The sequence below is a fragment of the Amblyomma americanum genome, chromosome 9 (assembly GCF_052857255.1).
Source record: "Amblyomma americanum isolate KBUSLIRL-KWMA chromosome 9, ASM5285725v1, whole genome shotgun sequence".
In the NCBI taxonomy this organism is placed as follows: domain Eukaryota; kingdom Metazoa; phylum Arthropoda; class Arachnida; order Ixodida; family Ixodidae; genus Amblyomma; species Amblyomma americanum.
This window is the reverse complement of record NC_135505.1, coordinates 106,060,566-106,074,909: the sequence shown is the minus strand read 5'-3', so window position 1 is coordinate 106,074,909 and position 14,344 is coordinate 106,060,566. Positions and strand designations below refer to the sequence as shown.

The 14,344-nt window shown below is 46.4% G+C and overlaps 1 non-coding gene across 1 annotated transcript; it reads left to right on the top strand.

Moving 5' to 3' along the window:
* The first annotated feature begins 1,961 nt into the window (after positions 1 to 1,961).
* TRNAS-ACU (transfer RNA serine (anticodon ACU)) lies at positions 1,962 to 2,034 on the top strand. The gene has a single exon. It is a non-coding gene; the product is annotated as a tRNA-Ser (tRNA).
* Positions 2,035 to 14,344: the final 12,310 nt, after the last annotated feature.

Genomic DNA, 14,344 nt, shown 5'->3' with positions numbered 1-14,344 from the left:
CTTTCACAGATTGAAATTGTCTCGGCAGCAGTCACGGATATTGTGTTTTGAATTTCTGGTAATATCAAAATTGTCATGGATTAGTTTGTTTAGCAAGAGGGGAAGGTTGTAACTTAAGGACTGGTTCATAGAGTAAGTTCTTGGTGTTGGAGTGATCCAAGTTTCTTTGTATCTAGTGTTACGGCAGCTGTTATTTTCTCTCAGTTGTCCAAGTACAATAAAGGGATTGTCACGTTGTTGTGAAGAGTATTTATAGCATAATAGAAGCCTGTAAAAGTATAACGCGAAGATTGGAAGGATATCATACTTTATAAAGATATTTCTTGTGGGGAAAAGGAATGGCACATTTGCTATGGACCGGACGGCTTTTTTCTGCAGCAAATGCAATCTATGAAGATTTGTTAGCCCTGTTGTTCCCCAAACCAAGCTGCAGTATTGGATATGACTTAGTACTAACGCGTTGTAGAGCAACATCTTTACCCTTACTGGAAAAATATGTCTAAAGCGACCAAGTATACCTAGAGCTGAGGAAACTTTCGAACAAATGTGTTCTATGCGCGCATTCCAAGTTAGGTTGTGAGAAAATATAACGCCCAGTGTTTTTACAGAAGTCACAAGCTCTATTGGTTGGCTGTTTAAGGCTATTTTGAGAGGCCTAGATATTTTCTTTCCCTTATGGAGGTATAACAGAATTTGTGTTTTTGACGGATTTATGCGCAAGGAGTTTGCATCTGCCCATGAGTGCAGTTTATTAAGGGCTTCGCTTGTTTTGCTTTCAACCTCGGCCTCGGAAATACCTGCGACAAAAAAAGTTGTGTCATCTGCAAATGACACAACCTGAACATTACTAGCGCTGTAGACGATGCCATTTATATAAACTAAAAATAGCAAAGGCCCAAGAATGCTTCCTTGGGGCACTCCGCATGTTATATGGAGGGTAGGAGAGGATGCTGTGTTTATATCTACATATTGGGTTCTGTGAGATAAGTAAGATTGTAATAGGGTTAGCGCTAGGCCCCGCACACCATACCTTTCCAATTTAAAAAGAAGAATATCATGATTTATGAGGTCAAAGGCCTTAGTAAAATCGATGTAAATACCCATGGTGAGCTTGTTTTCACTGAATGCCTTAATTATAATTTCTTTTTGAGTTAGAAGTGCTGTCTCTGTAGATCTTTTCTTCCTGAATCCATGTTGAAAATCTAGAAATAAGTGATTTTCGTCAAAATAAGAAGCCACTCTGTGATGTATTATTTTCTCGATGCCTTTGGAAAACACAGGCAGTATAGAAATCGGTCGGTAGTTTGTGAATAGGGTCTTATCACCTTTTTTGAAAATGGGTATCACTCGAGCAATATGCATTCCTGTAGGGAAAACCCCAGTAGAGAGAATCAAATTATAAATATAGGTAATAATCGGGCACAGTATATCAAGTACATATTTTACGGGCAATATCTGGAAGCCATTTACGTCCAGCGTTTTACTATTCTTCAAGTTATTGATGGAAGAGAAAACCTCAGCTGTTTCAGTCGGGGCCAAGAACAGCGAACTTATCCTATCGTTTCCTCGCACGTACTGAGCGTAGTTTCTAATGGAACTCCCATCGTGTTCATTATCTTTCGTTTGCTGAATAAAAAAGTGATTGAAAGCATCTGCCAATGGAACACCGGAGAGCTCTTTTTCCCCATGCCTAAATGTGCCAAGTGTAAGCGTAGGAGTACCGGGACGCACCAAAGAGTTCAACTTGCGCCAGGCTGCATCTGGACGCAGTGTAGTTTCAGCATCGAACATATCTATTAGGTATGAATCCTCCAAAAATAAGTCCAATTGGACCCGTAACAGATATTCTGCGGGGTCCGGAGATTCGCCTTCACCTACATCAGGAACTATGTCCTTGGACTCACCAAATGGGAAGAGCCGCATGGTGAGCAAAGCGTGTTCGGGCGCTAGATTTCTAATCCGCCGCGGTGGCTCAGTTGTTAGAGCGCTCGGCTACTGATCCAGAGTTCTCGGGTTCGAATCCCGACCGCGGCGGCTGCGTTTTTATGGAGACAAAACGCTAAGGCGCCCGTGTGCTGTGCGATGTCAGTGCACGTTAAAATCCCCATTTGGCCGAAATTATTCTAGAGCTCTCCACTACGGCACCTCTTTCTTCCTTTCTTCTTTCACTCCCTCCTTTATCCCTTCCCTTACGGCGCGGTTCAGGTGTCCAGGGATATACGAGAGAGATACTGCGCCATTTCTTTTCACCAAAAACCAATTATTATTATTATTATTACTACGCTGGATTTCGCGGACATTGTATTCACAGTGCCCCTGTGGCCTTGGTCAATATTGTATGATTTGATACACGTCCTGCTCCCGTTAACACTCTATAAACAAAATTTATTCACCTCTGTGGTATTGGTTATGTGGTAATAATAATAATAATAATAATAATAATAATAATAATAATAATATTTTCAAGGTATCATTATTGCAAAGATGGCACATAGAAAGAAAATAACAGCATTAGACCTGGACAGTGTCCGATATCTTTAATTTCATAAGCGCGATATATCTGGAGCGTGAGTAAAAAAATGCTTACAAGCGCTGAATGGAATCGACAAACAGCGAGACGTGTTTTTGGTTGTAGTGTGATTACAAGTTTCCTTCCTTCAAGAGGCTCGTCGTCGGTAGACATCGCGCTTTTTAAAAGTGGCGGCACTAATTTATTTCTAGCCCTCATTTTGCTCGTTCCTTTCTTCACGCTCCACGTACAGTGTTGCTTTCGTTATGAACATGCATTAGCTTCGCTTTGTGCCTTCCGCAAGACTTTATGCGCCCTGATAACTGTTCTTACTGTATCATACCACACGCAAAGCCGCAGATTCTTTTCCATACGTATCGGAGCTGTCATTCTTCCTCAAAATCATTGTTAACACCCATGGGAGCTCCAACTTTTTTCCCACCATAATACGAAAGCTCGGTACTGACGGCTTTAATTGCACTACCGCCTCCCTGGACTCTCTGATGTCTACTGCAATACCCTACCTTGTGCACGTGGTGACAGATGGCATACCCTTGACAACCCCAGCTCTTCTGCCCGCATATACAATTCTACAGCTCAATGGCGAAGCGCTACACTTTCCGATTACACCTCGCAAAATGCGTTCTGCTAATTTTGTTTTAAAAATGTGATTTAGATCCCTGTCCACACCAGCCACTACCATAACATTCTTTAGAATGATACACTGCGTGGGGACGTGAACAGTGTTACTCATACTCGAGTTAAAGATACCACTTTTCCGCCATGTAATACTTTCACTCATGCAGGGACCGGCAGATGTGGAATCAAGGAGCGACCAAGACGTCAAAGACGCGGACAGCACCAAGAGAGAGCCGTCGCCAGAGCTCCTCAGAAAAACCCACCTACCAAGGTCGTCACTGGGAGCCTTCGCTGGGCCACCGAAACCACCAACCTCGGGTCCACAGGCTCCTAGCCAAGCGGTCCAATCTCCTGGTTCTGCTTCTCCAGCATTCCCAAGCCCGGTAGGTTTCAGTGCGAGAGCAATGTTTTTCTTTAAAGTTCTGATTAAGAGCCACCAATAAGCTAGCGCTCATTGCCCGGACGTACCACTTCGATACCTAAAACGAATAGAGGGTGGCTGCATAGATAGAGAACGTGAAGGTGGGGACTTATAGAATTTGGTCTGAAGGGCTCAGAACGGCTGTCGAGGAAGTATCGACTTTGCGTTAGAGGAAATGAACCAGCATTGGATGCGGCTGATGTTGTGGTTTGCGCTCTGTGAGTGCCGTTAAGCATTGATCCCTTGGCATGTGTTTTGGCTATTTCGCACGACACTGCGTAAAAGGGAGAGTCGCCTCAGTTCTTACTGCAAACTGTGTTTAAAGGTCATCGTGAGAGAATAGCAGCGCGCTGAAACGGGAGAGATGCGGAAAGAAACCTAGTTCAACAATAGTAATTGTGTGCTTGCTTTTGTCTGTCTCGGCATTCACACCATGTGTGGACGCTGTTCATCTTTCATAGAGAACCAGTCGCACCTCGACCAACCAGCCTCAGATCTGCTGAAGGAACGACTCAGTCAGGATGATCATTAGTTGTGCACCTGTATTAAAGTCCTCAGAAGTTGTGCGTAGTGCTTGGTATCAAAAAAAGAGCACATAACATTTCAGCTACTTTTAATTTCCACTGCCAAGTTTTCTTCCACAATTGAAGTCATTTTTGTGCCACCCTGCTCTCAATCGCTATGAATCTCATTATTATAACCCAGAGTGACTTTTAAAACTTCATGCGCATAAGCACTGGAGTCGTCATGAAGTAGTGGCGAAAGTAAACTATAAATCAAATGTTTTCTAGGATTTTGAAGAAAAGCCGGAACTTTGAAATAAAAATTTTACTTTTGTATTATCGGAGCAGTGCAAAGTCGTGACGTGAAAAAAGGACAGAGAGAAGGCGTTGAACCGACACAACCCTGTCGGTGTGCTCTTTGCATAATACAGTGTTCTGTTGTCTGTGCGCACATATAAAAAACGCATTTATGTCAGCTTTGTGCTTATCGGAAATGGAAAACCTCCTTAGCTCTCCAATACACGCCACTCTGTGAAGAAAAAACCAGCGCACATTAAGCACAATGGTACGGTGGTACAAATACGAGTGAAAAATGGGAGAAAAAACCGATCGTTCCCCGAGTGGACTGCTGACTGTGCTTCACGGCTATTGCATCAAAAAAAGTAGAGCAAAGGAGTCAGTCCCACTCTTAACTTCTTTGTTTTAAGCTCTGAATCATGTATGTATCTCGTAATTTTTAAACAGATTGATCAGCGATGCAATACGCGAAACTCCCTCTTCTTTGCAGACTTCATTACCGAACGCACCTGGGCAGCGGCGAGCTAAAACATACTCACGGATCGGCCTTGCAGCGCCTTCTTCGCTGCCTGGTCTGCTGGGAAACCCGAAGCGCCCGCTAAAAGCGGAAGATATACTCAAACTCTTGAACGCAGACGAGCCTCGACCTCCAAGTGCCAGGGTGGTGGACAATAAGACGACGACCGCAGAAAGCGAAATGTCAGTCGTACTCCAACCAGGCACCGGGGACCTGTCTCAGAAGTTCACTTCACCCGGTGCGATTTCCTCACCAGAAAGCCCCCTGGAAGACGTAGACATCCTGAACTACGCGGATGGCGCTGCTAAGAACGTCGCGAGCCGCAGGCCATCTACATGGCAGGTATGTTACTTCATACCACAGGAAAAATAAGGAAAAGAGTTTATACTTGCGAACTGACAGCCCTCGCAAGGCTTACCATCAGCGCCTGAGATACTGTTGGCAACAGATAATACGTTCGATTATTCTCCGCATAGGCTGTGCCTGCTCTTCGCGTGCAGTAAGTGCTTCCCATTGTCCTATTTCTGCGTGCTTTTTCGTAGTGTGTTTTACCGAAATAAGCTCATATGAGATTCACTGTTTTGCTAATAATTTTTTGCTTTATTCTTGCGTTCCATTAGTTCTGTGCGCCAAGTGGAATTCTTGAGAAAGGTCTACAGAAACAAAGCCCACTTTGTACAGCATACTTTGTACACTAGGGTTTTATTATAATGAGATAAGAGATAACCCGCGTTTATTAAATGGGTAGCGCATTCCGATACCTAATGTACAGTTAGGAATTGCATGCTGTGGTGTGCTAGCATTCATTTGTTTTAAGCAGAACGCGAACAAACATGCACAGTGAGTCTTTCACAGGTGATTAAGCGACTCATGCGGGCCACTAGTTGTACAAGATAACGGAATGTAAAAATTTGAAATTATTTAGGCCATCTCTCTGACTGCGCCTCGCTTTGTCGTGTTGATCATAGTAGTTAACTACCATGTTCAGGAAGACGCGCACCTGACCCAGTTTCTACAATCTCTGCCATTCCAGCGAATGGCTTCTTCCGTTGGCAGTCGCAGGAGCGCTCTTATTGGCAAGCAAGGAAACACCGCTGCAGGCTCTCAGAAATCGGGATCAGGCGGAACTGCACCTCTGGATTCACCGAGGAAAGCTGGAGGAAGTACTGCCACCAAGGGTACTCTTTTTGTGCATTCACGCGTCATTTTGGAGACTCCTAGTAGAAACGTCTGTTTCATCGATAGAGCTATTTTGAAAGTACCAGTTCCGTCCGATGTTTTTCTTAACCTGAAATTATATATAATGCTTAATATGGAGCGCAGATACTCCAGTATTCATTCTTCTGGCTCTAAAATTGAGCCTCAAAATTGCGTAATTATGGTATACCAAGCTGAACTTTTCATACCGAGCAAATATCATAGAAAAAATGATTGAATTACCGTGTCCAACTTCGTTGAGTACGTACCGGCTAGACCCAGCAGGAGGAAGGGGCGTCGAAGTGGTGTATATATGTTTTTAAAGCTGGCATTTCATTCTCTCACAAAAGCATACAAACTGTAAAAGGCAGGGAGCATGCACTTCGAGCGAAGGTTAAAACAGGGAGCAGATGGCCGGCCGAAAATGCTGGTGCCTGTCTAAACTCCGTTCCACCATTGTGGAGTTTTGAGGCGTCACAAGGAAGCAGGAGCCGGGCTCTGAATGGCGCCATCAACAAATATATTAGTTGCAAATTTACACAAGTGCTAAATTTCTCTTTTTTGTGAAGTTTCATCATTATAACAAAACACGTACAACTCTTGCAAATATCAAGTTAAACGCTCAGTTTATTGAAGTTCTGCGGTGAGTGCATAATTTGAGCTTTAAACATTTGTCAACGTGTTATGCGGTTTAGCAGCAACATGCGATAGAGTGCCAATTCCTGCACCTTGAGCAGCTTCAGTACGTCCGCTGCTCTGAAATGTACCGTAAATTATGCTTCTCTGAACTTAGCGATCTTTATATTTAGAATTGGTCTACAAAGTTCACCTTAAGCATAAGTGTTCGATATCTTACGTTCCCAGGCGACCGTGAGGATCAAGGCAGAAAAGCGGTGTCTTCACTCGAAAATTACGGCCAGCACAAGAAACCATCGAAAGAATCTCGTGGAACGCCCTTACTCGCCATCATTGCATTTGCCATCTTAGCGTCCAGTGCTGCTGCCTATGGACTGTACACGCTCTGGAGTGCCAAGGAAACCACTGCGCAGGCCTTCATGGCCGACTTTCCCAATGCAATGTACAGGTCGTGCAACTCTGCCGCATGCAGAAACGCCGTACAAGAAATCCAGACTTCGGCTGATGCCTCTGTCATGCCGTGTCACGACTTCTACCTTTTCGCCTGCGGAAAATGGAACACGACATCTAAGTCTTCGCCGCGGCTCACATACAACCGATTTCTTGAGGCAGAGTTCCTCGACTTGGTGGATGCGAAGCTGACAGAAACCAGCGGAGTTTCTGCCGCTCGAAAGATTGGAAACGTTTATAGCTCCTGTGTTGCCTTTCACGTCAATCGCAGTACCGACCTAGGTGCCATGTTTAGTGCAGCGAAGATAGACACCGAACGCTGGCTGGGTGCAACCGACTACGCCGTGCTAATCGAAATGATCGTCGAGAGCATTTTGACGAATCACCTGGAGTCCATCCTATCAATCGTCTATCACAGCAACGGTACTGTCGACGTCAGGATCGGCACGGGCATCGACGCCGAGTCCCTGTTCTCTCTCCGACAGGTCATGATGAAAGAGGCAGAGAACCTTCCTGGGAACGACTGGTACCGCGCCCAGATGGACAAAATGAACGCTCTGAACGAAGGCATCATGGCAATCGTAGGGAAATACATTGGCATTGATAATCCTCTGGTGTCCGTGAAGTCTGAGCACTTTGACAAGAGCCCCGTAGCACGCTGGTTTGCGAAGCCACTCGCTAAGCATGCGAAGAGCGCGCACAAACGAGCGCCGGCACAGCTTCGCTACCCGGACGATTCCTCAATGCTTCAACTATTGGACCGCATCCAGGCATTCGATGTCAAGGTTGTAGCTCTGTACGCACTGTATGTCCCGTTCGCGGAGTTCATAAACTTCGAACGGGAGACAGCGGTCCTAAGGGGTCACAGCGTGCGCTCCGAAGTGTGCTCCGTGTGCGCTAACTTTGTGCACTTGCTCTTCAAAGACACCTTGCACTCGGTCATAGCCGCTTCGACGGGCGCCTCCCAAGCCCTACCAGGAATCAATGCTATGTGGAAACGACTTCAGGAGGTCAGCTCGAGGCACCCAGAGGCAGGAGGTCTCAGGCTGAAAGAGGACCCAGTTCCTCGCAATGCCGCTGTCCTGCTCCACGGTATGTCTGCATTTGTCCATATGTGCCTGAATGTAGAACAGTGCGTCCTGTAATTCATTAAGGTGGGTTTGACAAAAATGTCCGGATGGAAAGTGTAGCTTTTTCAATCTGGCGCGTATTTCGTTTTCTTTGCCTGAGATGTGTTGCAAGTATAAAAACTACATTTTTTAAGTTAGAAGAGCGCGTTTTCAGCATAGCATTGTCAGTGGCGCTGCTCATCAAAATACATTTAGGGCCTCCTAACAAGTAGGATGGTTAAATAATATTGAGAAGAGAGCTTTTAAGAATTACTGTTAGTCTCCTTATGTATTGAGAGGCGTGTAGTCACAGTACGAATATCCATAACAACTTTCAGAATTTTGAAAGTGCCATTACGCTCGACGCTATGGCCCCACCAATTTTGGCTACATCGCGCCAAGTGACATGGCCTTTCGAGAACCTTACATACATACGAACATCTCAGTTGCATTTAACTTGTCGAAATAGCCAAAATTTGTTGTGCCTCTGCATCGACGGTAACTGCGTTTCCGAAGTTCTAACAACTGATATATTACGTACGATGATCTGCGTGCCTCTCAGTAAATATGTAGGCAAACAGCAATAGTTCAAGGTTAATCACTGAGTGTTAGTTAAACAGGTCCTCCTGAAGCTTTCAAATTATTGCTTTGCTTGAAGGACATTTGTAGGTGGGCACAGAACACCTTTCCTTTTCGTTCAATGCACGGTATATGTGATAAATAAATTGTGTGCGCTGTTGGGCACTAGAGCCCGCAGGCTTGCTTACGGTCCAACAACTGGCGGCACTGTACCGCCGTGGTGGCCGATTGGTTCAGCATCCGCATCGCATGCGGAGGGTGCGGGGTTCGGTCCCCAGTGCTTCCGGGTACCCACCGGTGACACAAGGGTACAAGCTTTACTCTGGCCTGGTGTTTGGCCTATCAGGGTAGAAATGCTTGGAAAATGGGTCTTTGGCCCCACCTTGAGTGATCGAAAAATACCTTGTGCCATGACCATAGATGGCCATTGATGCCCTTGCACCATAAAAACCCATAATCCTATTCATCATCAATTCGCGGCGCTATGTAAGAGGCCAGAGAGCAAGGCTGTCGAAAAGGTTGCCATGCAGAGTATACTGGTGGCGTCATCTCTTGTCTTTATCTATAGACAGAAACGGGTTGCGGGCTGAATACCGGGTCTACATCCCCAGGAAGGTTTTATGTGGCACCTCGGGAACGTTTGTACGATCATGATTTTTATTGGAGCGATAGAGTGCAGACTGCGTGCTGGAACATCTCAACTCTTCTTGCAGGACATTTCGACGACTCCGAAAAAATGCCTGAGGGAGCGCTGGAAGGCGCGTATGGCGGCGACTTTCTACTTAACTTGATTACTTACACGCGAAACACTGGTGTCCTGGTCCCCGTCGAGCCAGCCAACAGCTGGTCGGCGGATGAAGTAGACCCCAAGCTACTAAGGCCTCCTTACTTCTACCCGGATGCAACGGAGCCATTCGTCAACTACGCTACCGTCGGCGTTAAGGTGGCCGAACACCTGTTCCTACGGAGTGTCCCAAAAGAGGCCCTCACGTCGACCGAGGTCATGTCCTGCTTCGCAACGTTCGCGCTAAGCCACATGAACCTGACCATCCAAGGGATGCACTGGACGCATTACGCGGGCCTCACCTGGGCGGTCGAGGCTGCTCTCGACGCGGCTCTGGGCGCTGCCAGACACGGCAGGTCTGCGCACCTGGAGCGATTCATGTTTGTGCGCTTCGCACAAGCCTACTGCGGCGAACCGCAGGCGTCTAGGAAGACACTCATCTACGTCGTGCGCACGTCCAAGACGTTCGCTAAAGCATTTGCATGCACCATGCCGCCGTACCCCAACTGTGGGGTTTATAGCGATATTGCACGCGCTTTCGAGGTGTAGACTATCTACAACTCGGGGCGATTTGTTTTGTTTTTGTATTTAACAACTTTCACCTGCTTTTTATTTTCTTTCATTTATAACAATTGTGATGACGACAATAGCGGAGGAGGTTACTAAGCAGCACTTCTTTTCAGTACAGGCACGCATTTTTTATAAACACAGGCCTTGTTGACGCTTGCAAGATAAGATTACTTGAGAGGCACACCGCTGTGCTCTAGAATAACGAGAATCCTGTTCGTAACGGACATCTAAGTGCTAAAAACGACTGCGCTTGGCGCTAACATCGTCGCCACTTAGGACGGCCTCTTATCGTTGTCAGACACTACGCTTTGTTTCCCGACGAGGCGCACACTTCGCTAACGACGCCTAAAAAGGTATTTGAGAGGGTAAAACAGGTCTCTTGGCTGTGGAAAGTCTACAATACATCAGCGTGAGTACCAAAGTAAACTATTACTGCATCCGGCAAACTACTGCCTAACATAAATAATTTGACCAAAAGATGCCCCTGCGACTGCGTTCCCGATACTGTTGATGTTTGGGAGCACGCAGTTCATCCAACTTCAGCTGATCAGATGTTTTCGAGTTTAACAGGGCGAACAAATAACGCGTCGCGCCCCTCCTCCGACCCGAACCGTAAAGAAGACGAAGCGTTCACAGGGAGCATGATCGGCGCATGGCATTGAAACTTAACCTTGCCCAGCCCCGTGCAGCCTTCGCAAGGAATCTCAAAACGCTGAAGAACTGAAGCCGTGAGGAGCGCTGACCTCGGTGCTGTCAGTCTACTGAATCCCATCATGGCAGAGATTTTGGTTGTGAGCCGCCCGCAGGCTTTATCGTAAAAAAAGAAAATTCACCTCTAACTCTACATCTGCAAACTTGGACAGGCTGTCATATTTCTTGAATAACTATTTCTTCGGGGTGACCATTTGATTTGCAGACGATATTTGCGTATGTTGCTGCTCTACTCCAGGTGCACCAATCTCCCATTTTCTCGCATAATATATACATTTATATGGTTCGGTTTGGTTTATGGGGGTTTAGCGTCCCAAAACGTCTCAGGTTATGAGGGACGCTGTACTGGAGGGCTCCGGAAATTTCGGCCACCTGGGGTTCTTTGTCGTGCACTGCCATCGCAGAGCACACGGCTGTCTAGAATTTCGCCTCCATCGAGATTCAACCGCCGCGGCTGGGATTGAACCCGCGTCTTTCGGGCCAGCAGCCGAGCGCCGGAACCACTGAGCCACTGCGGCGGCTATACACATACATTTATATGTCTGAGGGAGTTATGCTACTGTATTTTTGACGGAAACTTATAAACTTTCTTATGTTACCACTATATGGTTATTTTTCAATATTTGTTCTCCGTCGGAGCCCCGCGTAAATAAAAGTTCAAAGGTGGGCTCTTCGTGATTCTAGAGAAACGGGCGGAATCGTGACGCGAGAGTGAAAAGATTTGAAAAGCCCTCCTCTCAGTGCTGTTCAGTTAAGTGTATCGAATTGCACGTGAGCACTTTCCGGCTGCAGAAGCCTACGCAACCAATGAGGACCACGCGTACCGCGGTCGCCATGATGCCGACGACCCGGTAGTGATACACGGAGCTCTTTGACGCGCAGTCGTGGACTTGAAGCCCTCGTTCAGCCCAGTGACCACGTAAATAAACACGGTTTACAGGATGTAACGTTCCTAAGCGGTTCAGGTTCAAGAAATCATTCTTTGAAAAATGAAAGAGTACACAGGCCTCTAGAATTTCTTCTCCATCAAATTTCGATTTGTCGAAATTCTAGACGCCCGTGTACTGCGCGATGCCAGTGCACGTTAAAGAACCCCAGGCGGTCGAAATTTCCTCAGCCCTTCACTACGGCGTCCATCATAGCCTGAGTTGCTTTGGGACGTTAAACCCCCATAAACCATAAACATCTACACTCGCCCAAACCTAAGAGCAACTCGATCCTATCCAGTTGTTCGTTCGGGACATTCCCAAAGTCGCTGAAGGCACGACCTTTGGTTCAGCCGGGCTCGACTCCAGCGGGCGATCTTCTGTTTTCGCTGGTTGCGTCTGGTTCCTAGTCATTGGAGGGCGATTCTGTGAATAACGTACCATTTTAAAGGCGTCTGGTTAAAATTCAGTAGTAACACAGCATTCTGTGGCCAAGAGCATGGTGTACGCATACACTTTAGAATCAATAAAAGGGCAGGGCGGCTACTTAGGTAGTAAAGCTGGAAGTGAGGACCACGACCGGCTTTAGAGTGAACAATCTAATCATCAGCAGCTGCGCCAGTGCCGAGGATTAGTTTTATTGCGCTAAAAATAGTTGCCGTGATAGCGAAGAAGCCATCATGATGCAGATGAGTTTGCAGATGAGTGAAAGTAACTCGTGTAAGCTCGGTTAAGCAACTAGTATACATGAGTCCCAAGTGGTATTCTGCTCCGACTCCTAAACAATTTTGTAAGGGAATTACTTCTTGTTGCTGTTTCACTTTCGATTCCAACAACCATGTAATACCGTAACGTGTAAGATGTGTTTACATCATGTGAGGTGGGAAACAACAATATATTCGCTTTTACACACAAAAAAAAATTCCTTAAAGCCGATTTTTGACACTTGAACTGTGAGTGCTGTGAATTTCGTTTCCTACATTTAATGAAATTCTTCAGGTACCCTGACTCACTGAGCTCATTATGTCCCTCGCACCGCAACGGTAGAACAGCCCTTTCAGCATGCGCCTTATATCCGGGAGGTGCGGCTTTCGATCCCCCATCGTCACCTGGTACCCATCCGATATATATAAGGTACAAGCTTTCCCCTCACCTAGTGGTTCGCTTTTGAGGTTAAGTGTTGGGTAATGGGAGCAAGACACCACATTACACATTATATACGCTAGAAACGACTTGTTACATGGCTGTCTTTGGTCAAAGATGGCCGTCCCCCATTAGGAGTCATCGTCATCATCGCCACGACGCCCTTCAAGCCATTAGCCCGTCCGGAAAACCGGTGTGTTCGTCTTTTCTGTTGTACAACCAGTGAGTATATTATTTTGAGCATAATTTTGCAACTTCAAAGAAAGGAGGAAAAAGCGTGATTTTTTTTAACAAAACCAGTTTATTTACATCTTGTTTCCAGATGACGGCAAGACTTTTTGAGGGCCCTAAGCTTGGCGCACCTCACAGTCGTCGTTTTACAGCTGTGCAGTTGAAGTCAAGGTTACAGCGCTTCATGTTTTTAAGTTTCCAGCGTTTACGTGTCATTCAGATTGTTATTTAGGAGAGAAACTGGCCGAAGAAAATCAGAAGACCGAAATTTCACTTTTTCAACACATGTCAACACGTGCAAAGGCTGCCCTGCTTTTTATGACTACATTAAACAAAAATCATTGGAGCAACACCGTCGCACAGACTCACAACTAGCCTTTGAGACCGTAGCCACCGTACTTCAGGTCCACCACCGTATCCGAGTCCTCCTGCTAATCAGAGTCCGCTTCCGTATTCTCCGAGTCCACTGTGGGCCACGGTGGCACCTCCTCTGTGCATCTTGTCTACGTGGTGTATCGTCCTGATGACAAATACGGGCCCGACCACTGCGCTAGAGAAACCGGGACGCCGCGCAATAGGGTCACGCTGCTGCCTACCCCCACGCCTCCTGCGTCCAGGCCACCGCCAAAGCCGAAGCCACCTCCGTGGCCTAGACTGTAGCCTCCTCCGTAGCCTCCAAGTCCACCGGCCATGGCGCAAACCACCAGTGCAAGACCAATAATGGCGGCTACCTGTGATGTTTGCAGAACGGTGAAGCGAAGTTGTGAAATACATAAAGGCACATAAGAGTCTGACGTAAAAAAACTCAAAGAAAGAGCAGGTTTGACTGAATTCTGAAGCATTCGCACACCCTAGGACTTTTTTTATGATTATTCGACAAGTGTGCCATGACGCATAAGTTGTAAAAAGGGGTGGGGGGGGGGGGGGGAATGTAGGGGATAGAAAGTTACAAGGACGAGTGAAGACCCGTTTCGCTGATGGAGTCGCAGAGGTTGCCAAAGAAGTGATTGTTCATAGTCCACATTAACTTGTAGCCCGTAAGATGAGATTAAATGTTCTAGCCAAAGCAATGTAAGAGCCTAATTAAAGGGAATTTAAGCCTGCGACTGCATTTCGAAGAGG